Source organism: Vombatus ursinus, unplaced genomic scaffold (assembly GCF_900497805.2).
Source record: "Vombatus ursinus unplaced genomic scaffold, bare-nosed wombat genome assembly UNPS02014832.1, whole genome shotgun sequence".
In the NCBI taxonomy this organism is placed as follows: domain Eukaryota; kingdom Metazoa; phylum Chordata; class Mammalia; order Diprotodontia; family Vombatidae; genus Vombatus; species Vombatus ursinus.
Window position 1 is genome coordinate 45,493,643 of NW_020954610.1, and position 15,337 is coordinate 45,508,979.

At 39.2% G+C, this 15,337-nt stretch overlaps 1 pseudogene; it reads left to right on the forward strand.

The window, feature by feature from the left end:
- The first annotated feature begins 11,840 nt into the window (after positions 1-11,840).
- Positions 11,841-12,504, forward strand: LOC114025848 (annotated as a pseudogene).
- Positions 12,505-15,337: the final 2,833 nt, after the last annotated feature.

Genomic DNA, 15,337 nt, shown 5'->3' on the forward strand with positions numbered 1-15,337 from the left:
TCACATATCTAATTTACTTCTAACCACTACACCTCCCTAATTCACACCCTTTTTAAGAATCCCTGCCTTATTTTCTCCCTTTACCCTCCTATTCCTTAATTTACCCACCCCTCTAAGAGTCCCTCCCTTATCCTTTCCCCCCTACCCTCCTACTTCTCAATCTACACACCCTAAAAGTCCCTCCTTTATTCTGTGCCCTCATCCTCCTATTTCTTTATACATCTTTCTAAATGTATATGTTATTTCCTATTTAACCCAGTTCTGATGAGAATGAGATTCCAATACTGCCACCCCTCTACTCCCACCTGCTTCATCTGTAACAGTTCTTTCTTTCACATCTCATTTGTGTGAGATAATTGTTCCATTTTACCTCTCCTTACTTGATTTTATTTTTCAGAATCATCCCATTATACTCAATTCAACCCCACACCTTCTATGTATGCGCTTTCAAACTACCCAAGTAATGAAAACATTCTTCAGAGTACAGATAATACTTTCACATATAAGAAATAAACAGTCTGACCTCATTGCATCCCTTATAATTGATCTTTACTGTTTACCTTGTGTTTCTCCTGGATCTTATATGTGAAATTTTCCATTGAGCTCCGGTCTTTTTATTACAAATACCTGAAAGTCTTTCAATTCATTAAATATCTATTTTTTTCATTCAGGATTGTACTCAGTTTTGCTGAGTAAGTTGTTATTGGTTGCAAACACTGCTCCTTTATTCTTTGAAATATAATGTTCCAAGTTAGGTCTTTCCATGTAGAAGCTACTAGATCACTTGTTAGTCTGACTGTAGCTCTGCCATATTTGTTTTTTCTTGTTGCTTGTAGAATTTTCTCCTTGACCTGAGAGCTTTGAAACTTGGCTATAATATTCCTGTGAGTTTTCATCTTGGGATCTCTTTCAGGTGGTGATTGGTGGGTTTTTTTCTATTTCCTTTTACCAGAGCTTCAGGGCAATTTTCCTGAATAATTTCTTATAGTATTATATCTAGACTTTTTATCATAACTTTGAAGTAGTTCAATAATTCTTACATTGCCTTTCCTCAATCTGTCCTCCAGATCAGTTTTTCCAATGAGATGTATCACATTCTCTTCTGTTTTTTTTTTCATTCTTTTGATTTATGTTATTCTTGGTGTCTTATAATGGCATTCACTTCCCCTTGCCCAATCCTAGTTTTTAAGGAGTTATTTTCTTCCTTAACTTTTTAGATCTTTTTTCTAATTGGTTAACTTTCTTTTCATAATTTTCTTGATTTTCTTGGTTTGCTTTTTTTTCTCAATTTTCCCTCAACCTCTCATTTTATTTTTAAAGTCCTTTTTAAGCTCTTCTAAGAATTCTTTTTAGGCCTATGACTACTTGATATTTTTCTTTAAAATAGGAGTGGCTTTTTTAACTTCATTATCTTCTTCTGAGTATGAAGCCACATCTCTATCACCATAGCAGCTATGATTGAGTTATTTCTCCTTTGCTCACTCATTTTTTTTTGGCAGTTTATTATTATAGTCAGGTTCTAGTCCTGATGTGTTGAGGATGATGCCTCAGGCTTAAGGTTTTTCTTACTGTTGTTTTCTGAGCTCTGCCTGGGGGCCCAACCTTGAATCCTTTCCACCCCTGAGCCATGTCTAGGGTACCAAGCCACGTTGTCACCACAAATGCTCTTGCAGACTTCAGCTCACTCCTCTGCCCTGGAACTGAAACTAGAGGTTTTAGTCTCCTGCACGTGCCCACAGCCAGCAAGGTCTCTGCCCCTCTGCTACCACACTCACCAAGAGTCAACTCTCCTCAGCCACAACCTGGGACTGGCCTCTGGTCAGCACATCTGGGATCTGGGCCTGGAATCCAGTGACAGCAGAAGGTCCTTCAATCTGCCCCTGTTCAGCTGTCCAACCCCTGAGGTCAAAGTTCCTGAAGCTGAGGCTGCCGCTCAACCCAGCTGTCCCCAGGGTTTGTTGTTTGTTGATTCAGGGGAGCCTGGAGAAGTGTGCACTTCAATTGGGCCAAACATCTTCCCTAGGAGGTTTGGTTTTTCCTAAGGCCCTCTCAAGTTGTCTTAGGAGAACAACTCCTTTACCCCAACTTTTAATTATTTCTGCCTTTTTAAGTTCACTTTGAGGAGATATTTTACCTTCTTTGTAAGAGAATTTTTGAAAGCCTGGTATTTCCTCTCTTATTCTGCCATCTTCCCTCGTATATTATTAAAGATAAAATAGCAACAGATCCATGTTGAATGAACAGGTCAAAAAAAAGGATTAAATTGATCAAAATGAGGATATAACTACATAAAAGTTTTTTTAAATCACTACTTATCTTTGATGCTAGAAATAATTACTCTCTCTCTCTCTCTCTCTCTCTCTCAGGATTATAAGGAACTCCCAGTATGGAAGCTTTCTCTACTAATACAGATCAATATCATGTAACTAGTCTTACAATTGCCTAGTCCACAGAGAAGTTAGCTGGTTTTCCCAGGGTTACATAGCCACAATGTGTCAGAAGTAGGACTTAAATCCGGGTCTTCCTGACTTCCAGTTCTCTATACCACAGACACCTCTCAAATGTCTATAAACTTTCATTCTAAATCTATTTCATTCACCCCATATTCAAATATGAATATTTGAATAGCTATACTTGTCCATAGAAAATTAGAAGTTGTTGCGTTGTTCTTGCCAGCAACATTTTTCTGGATATTTAGAGCCCTCAGAACCATTACTATAATAGACAATATTGACTTTATAATATATCTTGCATTTAGTAATAGCAAAACAGTCAATCGACTATTTAGTCCATTTCTTATTTTTTACATACAAGTATTCCATATTGCACATCTGCTTAGTTCAAAATCTTCTGTGTATCTATGAAGTTTGTTACGCTACTTCTTCACTATTAGGGGTGCTATTTCTGAATAATTATTTCAATTCTGTGTTGATCAGGATCCCATTCCTTCTGATATAGGTATATTTCAAAAGTAGAATTGGTGATAAAGTGATATCCAGGACATAGCTATCACTGACCTTGTGGAAATTATCAATGCTTCAGTATCTTCTGCACCCAAGACATCAGATCACACCCAGGAATATAAGACTTCCTTAGGAACCCATGAAATGAAGTAAACCAGACACACATCTAGGGAACTCCACTAAACCAGGCATTCTTGACCTTTTTGTGTGTCATGGGCCCTCTTTAACAAAATAAAGGAGTAAAAACTATGAGAACTCTCAAGATAATGTTTTTGAATGCATAAAATACATGGGATTGCAAAACAAATTATATTGAAATACAGTTATAAAAATAACAAAAGCAAATTCACTAATCTCAGGTCATAAAACCTTGCGTGTGTATGTATATAAATGTGTATGTAGATATGTATATACACATATGTATGTATGATACGTCAATAGGCCAATCTGTAACAACCACCAACCCATAAGTTTTGGTTTTCCTTGTACAACTCTTTCTCACATTATATGCTAAAGAATGGGGTAGAGACTGCTGATCTCATTGCAGTTATTAGTATTAGCTGCTATTTTTTAGTTCTCATCAATTTCTTTCTTTGTTTCCCTGATTATAAGTCAAAAGTCCTTCCCCTAAAGTCCAAGGAATATCATTTGGGGTTAAATTTAGCTTGAAAATATTTTATCCACATCTTCAATTGTGCATTTTAAATAATAAGTGTCTGAGCACTTGCTATTTATCTGTTTTGAATTCATGGAATTCATAAAGAACTTACATATTTCTAAAAACTCACAAGCTAAATACTTTTAAATGAAGTGCATTATAGCTATTCTTATTTCATCAGAAAGAAACTCATTCCATGAAGATATGAAATTGCTCTATATGACAATCTGTGTCAGACACAAAAAGGCAGAGGTTACCCTGCCACTAGCCAACAAAACAGGGAAAATCACTTGTCAAAGAGCAGAGTCAACCCCCTGTTTAAGTCCTAAGCATCACAGGTTGGGAATACTACTGGTAAGCCTACCATATGGACAAGGAAGATTAAAAAAAATGAAAAGGAAGATAGTAAGCAGAAGTGGAAGAGTAGCAAAAGGGGGGAAAGAAGGAAGGAGACAGAAAAAGAAAATGCTATATGGTGAATAGAGGACTTTCTATTCACTATTGTTTCAGGTGTCCCTGACTTCTGACCCCAAATTGCTTTTGTCCTTGTTATAGCATGTGAGCAGGAAGACCATCTGCTAGTTCTTCAGTTGCCAGCATGTTTATAACATTCTTGTTGATGTGTTCTTCCCAGCTTCTCTTTTCATTTCTTGAGCTTCTGATTCACTCCCATCACATTTAGCTTTCAAGTCATAAGCCTAAGAGGAGTTTCTCTAAATTCATCAACTTGTTCTTAAGCATTTTGAATACAGGAAAAAAAAATGCTGGAGTAACATAGTAACAAGATCAATAATTACTTATAACTATACAAAAATTGAATTAGCCACTTCATTTTGGGGCCATTTTTATGGCCCCATTTCATAATTTAGATGTTAAGACTCTATGGTGGGGGGAGAAGAAAACTGATAGCTTTCTATATAGCTCATCAAAGTTATTGAATAACCATAAAATTACTAATCTTTTAATCATCATCCAAGACATTAAATTTTTAAATGGAACATTGTCAGGGCAAGCAATAAAATAACAATTGAACAGAGTGGCCTAAATCCAAGGAAGCATTGTGAGGTTTTGTACTAGGAGAAACAAGAGGAGGGCGAGGGGGATAGAAGCCCCCCATTAGTGGTCCAGAAAGCTCAGTCCTGCCACTGGTTAGTTACATACACTTGGGCAAGTTGTCTCACTTCTCTGGGCCTCATTTTCTTCCTCTATTAAATAGCTAGGATTAGATGGGTCCCTGCCAGCTCTAATTTTCTGTGATCTATATCCCTTTCTGGATATGTTCCTATTGGACGTGTGGAATTGAGCCTCCAATCTTCTTTAAAATTATCTTTATTTAGGAAGAAGCCATTATTTTGGTGGCAAAGGACTCTGAGAGGCAGCATGAATACAGTGGAAGTAGTATGGAATATGGAGTCAGAAGATCAGGACTGAAATCCTGGCTCCATTGACCACTCCCTGTGGAACCTTGGGATAGACATTTCCACTTGAATAGTTTCCTCTTCTCTAAGATGAGAGGAATTGTTCTAGATCAGAGGTGTCAAATATGCCTGCCGGTATCAGCACTTCAAGTACAGCTGAACCAAATTAAAATGTAATTCAGAAATATTTAACAAAATAAATTAAAATGTAATAAAATATATAATGTTAAGATGTGGTTTTCTAAAGTCAATATGCCCCCTACAGGGATCCTGATGTATGGTTCAGGGGGCTCATTTTTTATTTGGGTTTAAAATGATTGGTTTAGATGACCTCTGAGGTTTCTTCCAGCTCCAGACATAAAATAATATGAAGCAAAAATATGTTCATTTCAATCGGTCAGAATATTCATTATTTATAGGCAAGGTTGAGTGCTTTTACCTAAATACAGGCCCAAGAATTAAAGCAGAAAACTAATGGCCAACAATCCCAAGAGCGTTTTTAAACCAAGTAATGACTGTTAGTCCAATATTTAACTGATTGATTGTACTACCTATCATAGGAGTACTACATGCTCATAAAACTAGATCTATGATTTTATTGGTATGGGAACTCCCGGTAAGGAGCTTCCCTCTATCAGTGAGAATCAGCATCATCTACTCTGCAAATTGACCATAGAGTTGCCTAGGACACTGAGGTGCCAAATGCCTTGTCCAGCATCATACATCGAGTCAGGACTTGAATACAGGCCTTCCTGACTCAGACTGTGTCTATACACTATACTGTACTGTTCCTACAAATTTTTTTTATTCAAATAAAATTTTGAAAGGCTACAAGTCATCAGGAACACAGTCCTATTCTATTAGTCTCTGGCACATGCTTTAAAACATCTAGTATTTCTTAAATATGTATATTCCCTCCACTAACATAGGGCACAACCATAAAAGACTTTTAGGAGTTGCTCCAGCAGAATAGATTAAAAAGTCTTTACCTAGTAGCTATGGTCATGAAAATCTCCAAACTTAGGTAAACTGTTATTCATATAATAAAATGCCATTGGGTTATTTGAATTTTTCCAGCTTTATAGAAAATAATAAGCTGATATTCTGCTAGGATAGCTTTAGGGGAAACCAGGGACCCCTCTTCATCACAAAAAGCCATCTAAGGAAGCCTTTAATAGGAGACATAGTAGCCTATATCTATATGTATGTGTATATATACATAAATGTGTATAGGTACGCATATGTGCAGATATACATGTGTGCGTGTACACGTGTGCATATACCTGCACACTGCCTTATGTGTATGTGTGTGTTGTGTGTATACATGTGATACATAGATGTAATACAATATGTATTATGTTGTATGATGTATATACATATACACATGTGAACACCCACTATATACCAAGCATTGTGCTAAGCATCGAGGATACAAAAAAATGGCAAAAAATTGTCCCCACCCTCAAGAAGCTCACAAAGGATTGTAAGAGACAAGCAAATACGTGCCAACAAGCTATAAACAGGAAAAATTGGAAATGATGAAAAGAGAGAAGACACTAGAATTAAGAGAGATTGGGAAAGGCTTCCTGTAGAAGATGAGATTTTAGTTGAACTTAAAGAAGGCCAGGGTGGCCCAGGAGGTGGGTATGAAAGAGAATTCCAGCCATGGGGGACAATCAGAGAAAATGTCAGGAGCTGAGAGATAGAAGCGTCTTGTCTGGAGAACAACAAGAAGTCCAATGTCACTGGATCAAAATGCATATGGCAGGAAGTGAGGTGTAAGAAGACTAGAAAGGAGGGGCAGCTCGGTGGCACAGTGGATAAAGTTCTGGTCTTGGAGTCAGGAGGAACTAAGTTCAAATCTGACCTCAGACACTTGATACTTACTAGTTGTGTGACCCTGGGCAAGTCACTTAACCCTGATTGCCTCACTAAAAAAAGCAAAACAAAAAAACCAAAAAAAAGAAGAAGAAGACTGGAAAGGTAGGGGGGGCTAGATTATGAAGGACTATGAATGCCAGAAGATTTTTTTTTTATTTAATCCTGGAGGTGATAGGGAACCACTGTAGTTTATTGAGTTGGGGGGAGGAAGCATGTGTGTGTGTGTGTGTGTGTGTGTGTGTGTGTGTGTGTGACACAGTCAAGCCTGCACTTTAGGAAAATCACCTTGGCAGCTGAACAGGGGATGGATTTGAATAGGGAGAGACTTCAGGCAGGCAAGGTCACCGCAGACTATTCAAATAGCACACAGTAGGTACTCAAGTTCCTATAATGCAAATGCAAAATAACAAAAATAAAACTTAGTGCAATTCCTCCCTTTATGTCATAACCACAGAGCTCAGAAGGAGGAATATTTAGAAGACTTTTTTTATACTCTAAATATTCCTATACATGAGGTAACTCAGGCAAACTGTGATACTAATGATACTTCACACTTAAATGAGCCTTCAGAGGAAGTGGGAGATCTGGCACGTAGCAGATGCTCAAGTATTCACTGGATCAATGCAAAAAAACAAAAATAAAACTTGATGCAGTTGAAACATTGAATCTCATTTTTTCATAACCACACAGCTCATAAATAAGGATGTTTAACATTTTTTTGCCTTCTAAGTTTTCCAACAAGGTCACCCAAACTATCATCATAGTAATAACTATTATCAAACAAGAGCATTTCAAGTAAGAAGAGATAAACTTGAGATTTACCAACAATGAAAGATGGGAGGGAACACACCTCAACAACTTCAGCCTTCTGCTGGCATTTGCAGACATTGTGATCTTCCATCAATTTTAGGATGGGTCATCCAAAGGTATAGTGGGTTTTCCCCTCCGCCCTGGCCAGTTCTCCTTGGCCTACTTTCTTTGTGCCCTCTATCAGAATATTTGCTAAGCAATGTTGACCTTTCATTCTTTTCTTTCCCTTCTTTTAGAAGAAAATAACTCAACCAATGTCATTCAGGAAACCAAAGTCATTCCAAGACTCACAAAACTGACCATAAGCTTCCACCATTTCCTACTTGTTTCTCATGTCCTCAGACTCATACTCTGTCCTTCTCTGTAAGTCACTGACTGTGATCAGAAGCCCTTCTTGGTCAGGTTGTCTCAAAGTTACTGCCTTTCTTCTCTTCTCCTGTGTCATATTTACCCACTCCCAACCTCTTGAACTTGATTTCCTGCCACCTCCTAAAAATACATTTTTCCTGCCCTTCTTTTTTGTATTAAATCTTTTATTCTTCCAAAAAATAAAGATGTATTATTCAAGTCCTTTCATCTCCTCTAGCAAAAGTTCTAGTTAGCACTAGCAAAAGAAAAGCAGGAGGTATTTTCCAAAGAAGTCACTAAAAGGATGTCTTTCCCACCCTTTTTACTTTGAGTGCTTGGTGGTTCACAAGTGCTCCTGGAAAGGCAGCTTTTAAACCTTCTCAACCACCCTCCTCCCCGCCCCGCCCCCCAGTTGTTGACCCACTAACCTGCTGCTGAGTGTTAAGCATTGGAAAGGCAGCAGTACTCAGAGAAAGTGGGAAATTCACCTTAGTCCTTCTGTCCCACAAGAAACAAATTTCTGACTCTCAGCAGAACCCACCTTCCATGTCACAAGCCCTCCCCACCCAGAAACACACAGCAAAACAACATTCCAATATAAACACAGTTCAGCTTTCCCGAATTCACTTCTATCTGCATCTGTTACCTGAGATTCCCAGGTTACAAGCAAAGGTGTTTAAAATAGACTATTCAATTCAACAGTGATTAAGTGCCAATTTGTATACAAAGCTCTGGGGAAAACACACAGAGAAATAAGGCACAACACTAACTTTGAGGAATCTGGAAGGGAGGGGAGTGAAGATCATAATAAATTGCCCAGTAAACCACTCCTTACAGGTGATCAGGTTAAATCATGGAATTGGGCCAAGAGTCTTAGGCGGGTAACACAGAGATTAATTTGCTAGTTGTTAAAACAGAATTGGTAAATCACTCAGATAGCACAGTAAGTTATCATTTCATTAGCAATGCTTGTGTTGGTAGCAAAGTTTCCTAAAGACCTCTACTAATAAAGCTTATCTCGGTCCTCCTCAAGGAAACTCTGTGAACTAAGTGGATGCACAGGTACAAACCCCACAAAGCAGCCCTCTGCACCACATGGGATGAGGAGATGGAAATGTTTATTTTGGAATTAACAAAGGATAAAGAAGCCCCTTCTAAATTCACATGGGGAACAGATTTGAAATATTGAAGGATTATTGGGCACAATGGCTCTTTCTAGTTTTACATATAAGAGAACAAAAGTACTGAAAGGTTAAATGTTTAGAATACAGAAAGAAACAATCAATTTCCCCATATATGTTTTCTCCTCTTCTCCCTAGTCAATAAACACCAAAGTACATCCTTTTCTTTCTATCACACACACACTCACACATACACACACACACACACACACACACACACACACACACACATTCCCCTACCCTGTGTCCAAGTATCTTCCTTTTTATTCCCTACATACATACCCTCTATTGTTGTTCAGTTGTTTTTAGTTGTGTCTGACCTTCGTGACTCCTGTTTGGGATTTTCTTGGCAGAGATGCTAGCTTGGTTTGTCATTTCCTTCTCCAGCGAATTTCACAGATGAGGACACTGAGGCCAACAGGGATGAATGACTTGACCCAGGTCACCCAGCTAATAAGTGCCTGAGGCCAGATTTGAACTAAGGAAAATGAGTCTTACTGACTCCAGGCCCAACACTCCACCCACTGCACCACTTAGCTTCCCCCTCTCCTATTCTGAGTATCTCCAAATACCTTCCAGTCTATTTCTAGATGCATGCACCATTTCATCACCTCTAGGTTTTAAGGTTTTTCAGACCACAAACAACATCACTCTTTGTACTATGTAAGTAACAATAGTCCATGTTTATATTGCTATTAGTTTATAAATTGCTTTTCTAACATCTCTGTGAGATAAGTAGTGCAGATATCATTAGCCCATTTTGCAGAGGAAGAAACTGAGTCTCAGATTAACTAACATGTCCAAAACTGAACTCCTCTTTCCATCCCCCTACAAAATCCACCCTTTCTCTTAACTGGACTGTTTCTGCTGATGGCACCATCATCTTCTTAGCCTCCCAAAGTCATCTCTCTCCCTCATCCCACACATCAAATCAGTTGCCCAGTTTCCATTCCCTTTCAATTCTTCCATGTTCCTCAACCTGCCCTTCCTTTCCACTCCTCTCACAGAGCCATCTTAATTCAGGTCCTCACTATCTCTCACATAAACTGTTGTAAAAAAAAGTCCCAATTTTTCTCCCCAATTCAAGCTTCTCTCCTCTTTGATCCATCCTGCACACCACTAGCAAAGTAAACATTCTGTGCAAAGATCTAGATGTGTCATCCTTTGCTCCAAAACCTTCAGGGAGTTCACATTGCCTATAGGATAAAATGAAGACTCTTTATAGCCTATATATTTCCCACCTGGCCAGACGCTAAAGGACAACTTTCCACTCCCTTGAAAATTTTGGGCAGGAGATTTCTTTCCCATTCCACAGATTTCATATACTTGTGGACGAGCAGAGAACCATTTTACCACATGATTTCTTTCTTTTATCTATATTTCAATCATGTAATAATTCAACGCTCTTGCAATTCAGAAAACAAAACAAAATCAAAAATTTCTGGTATTAAAGGCTCCCTGTAATCTAGCTCCAACATAACTTTCCAGCCTAACTTCACACTTCCACTCCGGCTTATTATTCTCCTCTAGTCAGATTAGAATAGTAGGTGTTCTTTGACCTCATCCCCTCCCTGTCACTACCCTGTTCATTTGCACAGGCTATCTCCCATCCTCAGTGGCACAGTAGATAGAATGCCAGCCCTGGAGTCAGGATGACCTGAGTTCAAATCCAGCCTCAGACACTTACTAGCTGTGTGACTCTGGGCCAGTCACTTCACCCTGTTTGCCTCAGTTTTCTCATCTGTAAAATGAGCTAGAGAAGGAAACCACTGTAGTAGCCAAGGAACCCCCACAATGGGGTCAATTGGGGTCACAGCTGAAAAGACTCAACAATATTTCCAATCCCCAAGACAGATTTCCTCCATATTTAGCCTGTTTAAATCTTTCTCTTCCTTCAAAGACTAGCTCAGGCTTGACCCATGAAGTCTACTTTGCCTTTCACAGTGACAGATCTCTCCCTCCTCAATTTCTCATATTCTTCTTTTTTTTTAGGCAATAGGAGTTAAGTGACTTGCCCAGGGTCACACAGCTAGTAAGTATCAAGTGTTTGGTCTGAGGCCGGATTTGAACTCAGATCCTCCTGACTTCAGGGCCGGTGCTGTATCCTCTGCACCACCTAGCGGCCCCTCTAGTGTTCTTTTGCCTGGATCTCTCCTTAGCATTAACTGCATTCAGCCTTCCATCATACAGTTTAGTCCATGTCTCATTTCCCCTCCCCCAGACTAGTTTCCTCAAAGGATCTGTGTGTATGTGTATGTGTGTGTGTGTGTGTGTGTGTGTGTGTGTGTGTGTGTGTGTGTGTTTAATCCTCGTATCCACATTGCACGTAGCAGGTGCTTTGACAGTATTTATTGAATGGAAATGAATTGAAGGAGGAACGTTGTTGCCTACAATCCTTCCACTGCTGTCTCCATTACTGCTTTCACTTTGGCCCCTGCTCCATGCAAAAGATGCTTGCCTCTGTCTCCCATGTGCCAGAAACCATCTGGCAGAGTTCTGGTGGCATCCCATGAAAGGGGATTTTTCATTGGAAGAAAGAGGGCCATCTTATCACAACAGTGTTTCCTAAAGAGGAAAGACAATGCAAGCTGTCCAACAGACGGCATTAAAAGCAGCCCTGTTTCATAAGCAAAAGATAGTTCATGGTTCCTGTCACTTGTGTGGCAATCAGGAAGTTTGTTGAATGGGGCTTGAAACTGGTTTAAATCATTCTAATCATGTGATCACAGCCTATTGGCCTCTTGGCTTCACTTATACATTCTTGGACTTTCAGTTCAAGAAATTCTGACAGAGCTGACTGGAAGTAGAGCTGGGTCATGCTAAAGGAAAAGACGATTCAGGAATACCAAGAATTTCTATGGTAGTGCTGGCTCTATTGGAGCTCAGGTGCTTCTCGGATTAAGTATTACACTTGTGGGTAGGTACAATGCAAAAGATGAAGTCTGTTTGACTTCATACTAAGATGATACAGCTAACCAAGGGCAAATATTTGAAGTTTACAATATGGCATCTTTATGGACACCACCTTATATTTTTATTTGTGGGAATAAACAACATGGAACAAAAACATCCTCAGAGAGAGCAGCAGCCAGCAGTGAGGAGGACATTTTATTCCAGAAATAAGAGTAGATGGTATAGAGGTTCTGTGGGTCCCCAAGGCACCAACATTTGAAGCTGCCCACTGTAAATGAGGAAAGAGCCTGACACTGATAAAACTACAGACGTTATTATCTTGGACGTTATAGGAGTCACCGTGAGGCAGTTATCACACTAAGGAAAAAAATGAGACACTAAGGTACAAAAAAAACTGAGGAACTAGGTAGCACAGTGGATAGAATGCTGGGCCTGGAGTCAGGAAGACCTGAATTCAAATCTAGCCTCAGACACTTAACTAGGTATGTGTTCCTGGACAAGTTACTTAATTCTGTTTGCCTTGGTTTTTTTTCATATGTAAAATGAGCTGGAAAATGAAATGGCAAACCACTCCAGTATCGTTGCCAAGAAAACACCAAATGGGGTCATGAAGTGTCAGACATGATTAATCAACTAACCAACAACAACATAGAGACAAGCGTGACCCTATTATGCTTCTCCAGGATAAAATGGCAGACAACAACTTACCAGTATTGAGGGATCGAAGGAAATTGATGCTGAAGTGAGGAAATAGACTAGGGTCATTGCCCAGTTGGTTACAGTTTATTCCCCCCCTCCCCACCTCCTGACACTTAAACCAACCAGGTGCAAGCCTTCATCTCCTCACACCTGGACCACCACAATAGCCCACTAGTTGGTCTCCCTGCCTCAAGTCCCTTCTCACTCTAATTCATCTTCCACTTAGCTCTCAAGTCAATCCTTCTAAAATGCAGGTCTGACTATGTCACACCCTTATTTAATACACTCCAGTGGTTCCCTGTTACCTCCAGGATCAAATATATAATTCTTCATGTAGATTTTAAAGCCCTTCTTAACCTGGCCATGTCCTACCTTTCCAGTCTTCTTATATCTTACACTAGGCCCACATATGTACTCTGCAATCCAGGAACAGTAGCTTCCTTGTTATTCTTTCTTTAGGATACTCCATCTCCCAACTCTTTGTGTTTTCACTGGCTGTCCACCATGCTGGGAACACTCCACCTCGTCATGCTCACTCACTTCCTGGCTTCCCTGGCTACCTTCAAGTTTCAGCTAAAGTTTCACCTTCTGCAAAAAGCCCTTTCTAGTTCTCCTTAATTTCAGTGCTTTCCCTCTGAGACTAGCCTCATTTTATCCTGTATACATCTTTAGTGTACATAGTTGTTTGCATACTGTCTCCCCGTGAATCTGTCAGGTCCTTGAAAGCAGGGACTGTTTTTTGCCACTGTTTATTTCCAGGGCTTAGCACAATGCCTGATACATGATGGGCCCTTAATAAATGCTTATTAACTGCAGCTAAGCCTGAGCTACTTTGCAGAGAAATATGCTGCTTTACAATTAGAAGACTTGTGGTGGCTCTACAGTCAGAAGATCTGAGTTCAAATATGAACTCTGACACTATGTGACTCTGGATAAATCATTTAACCTTGATGGGACTCAATGTAAAATGGGAGCATTGAACTCTAGACAACTTTTGAGGCCCTTTCAAGCTCTCCATCTATGATCTTTATGATTCAATATTTCTCATACAAAATATAACCCTCAAAGTCTTTCCTTTAAAAAAATAGACAATAGCAGAGAGAATAAGAAAAGAAAGGTAAGGGTATTTTGCAAGAGAAAGAAGGCAGGTTTCCTGCTAAGATTAGAAATGACATATAGAGTAAATGATGGGCAGCAAGGTGGTGCAGCAGAGAGAATGTTGGGTTTGGAATCAGGAAAACTTATCTTCCTGAGTTCAAATCTGGCTTCAGTCACTTAATAGCTGTGTGACCCTAGACAAGTCACTTAATCTTGTTGGCCTCAGTTTCTCATCTGTAAAATGAGCTGGAGAAGGAAATGGCAAACCACTTCAGTATCTCTGCCAAGAAATCCCCAAATGGGATCATAGAAAGTCAAACACAACTGAAAACAACTGAACAACAACAAAAATAGAGTAAATGAGGCAGAGAAAGATAAGACGTTTATCCCAGATAACAGTAGTTTGAAGAAGGCCTTTGCAACCAAGAGCAATATGATTTTTCCTCAACCACAGTGCCAGAAAAAGCACCAAGGGTTTGAAAAAAGCCCAGAGTGGCGCCCAATTGGCACACTAACTTTTAGAATTGTCTGAAAATTGAAATTTTTTCTAGTTATATTAGAAAGCCTATTTGGCAGAAACTCAAAACCTTCAGAAAAAGGAAGGATGTGTAATTTAGATATCCCAATCCAAACATACATTCTCTCTTAAACCTGATTCCCAGATCACAGGATAATAGATTTAGAACTGGAAGGGACCTCAGAAACCCTCTGGTCCAACTTCTTTATTTTACAAAAGTGGAAACTGATTCCCAGAGGAATCACTTGATTTACCCCAAAGTCACATAGGTCATAGGGTCACAGTCTTAGAGCTTCAAGGGGACTTGGAGATTATTTAGTACAGCCCCATATTTTACAGATGAGGAAACTGAAACACAAATGAGTTAATTGACTTACTCAAGGTCACACAAATATAGTAAATGGCAGAGCTGCAGTTTGAAAACCGGTCCCTGGACTCCAAATCCAATACTCTTTCCTCTAATGCTTAGAGATGCATTTTTGTCAAGTTATTCATAGTAAAAGGAACCTCACGTTGAACCCTTAACACTGGAAAATGTTGGCATTACTGGTATTTCATGGACGTAGCAGGTGCTTAGTCAGTATTTGTCAAATGGAGAGGTTAGATGCTACAGCATTACCAGAAAGGTCAGATGCTAGAGAGTTCAGAAGTTATTCACATCTGGAAGTAAAAAAGTTCAAACATTCAAACCATTTATTTGCTGTTATTGCTGCTACTATTTACTTCATCTTTAATTCAACCAGCATTTATTTCTTATTCAATTACTTGCCTAGTCAAAGCCATTTGCATCAAATTTAACTAAAATCATCCTCCTCTTCCTTTGAGGAAGAGCAAAGGAAACGACAAATGAA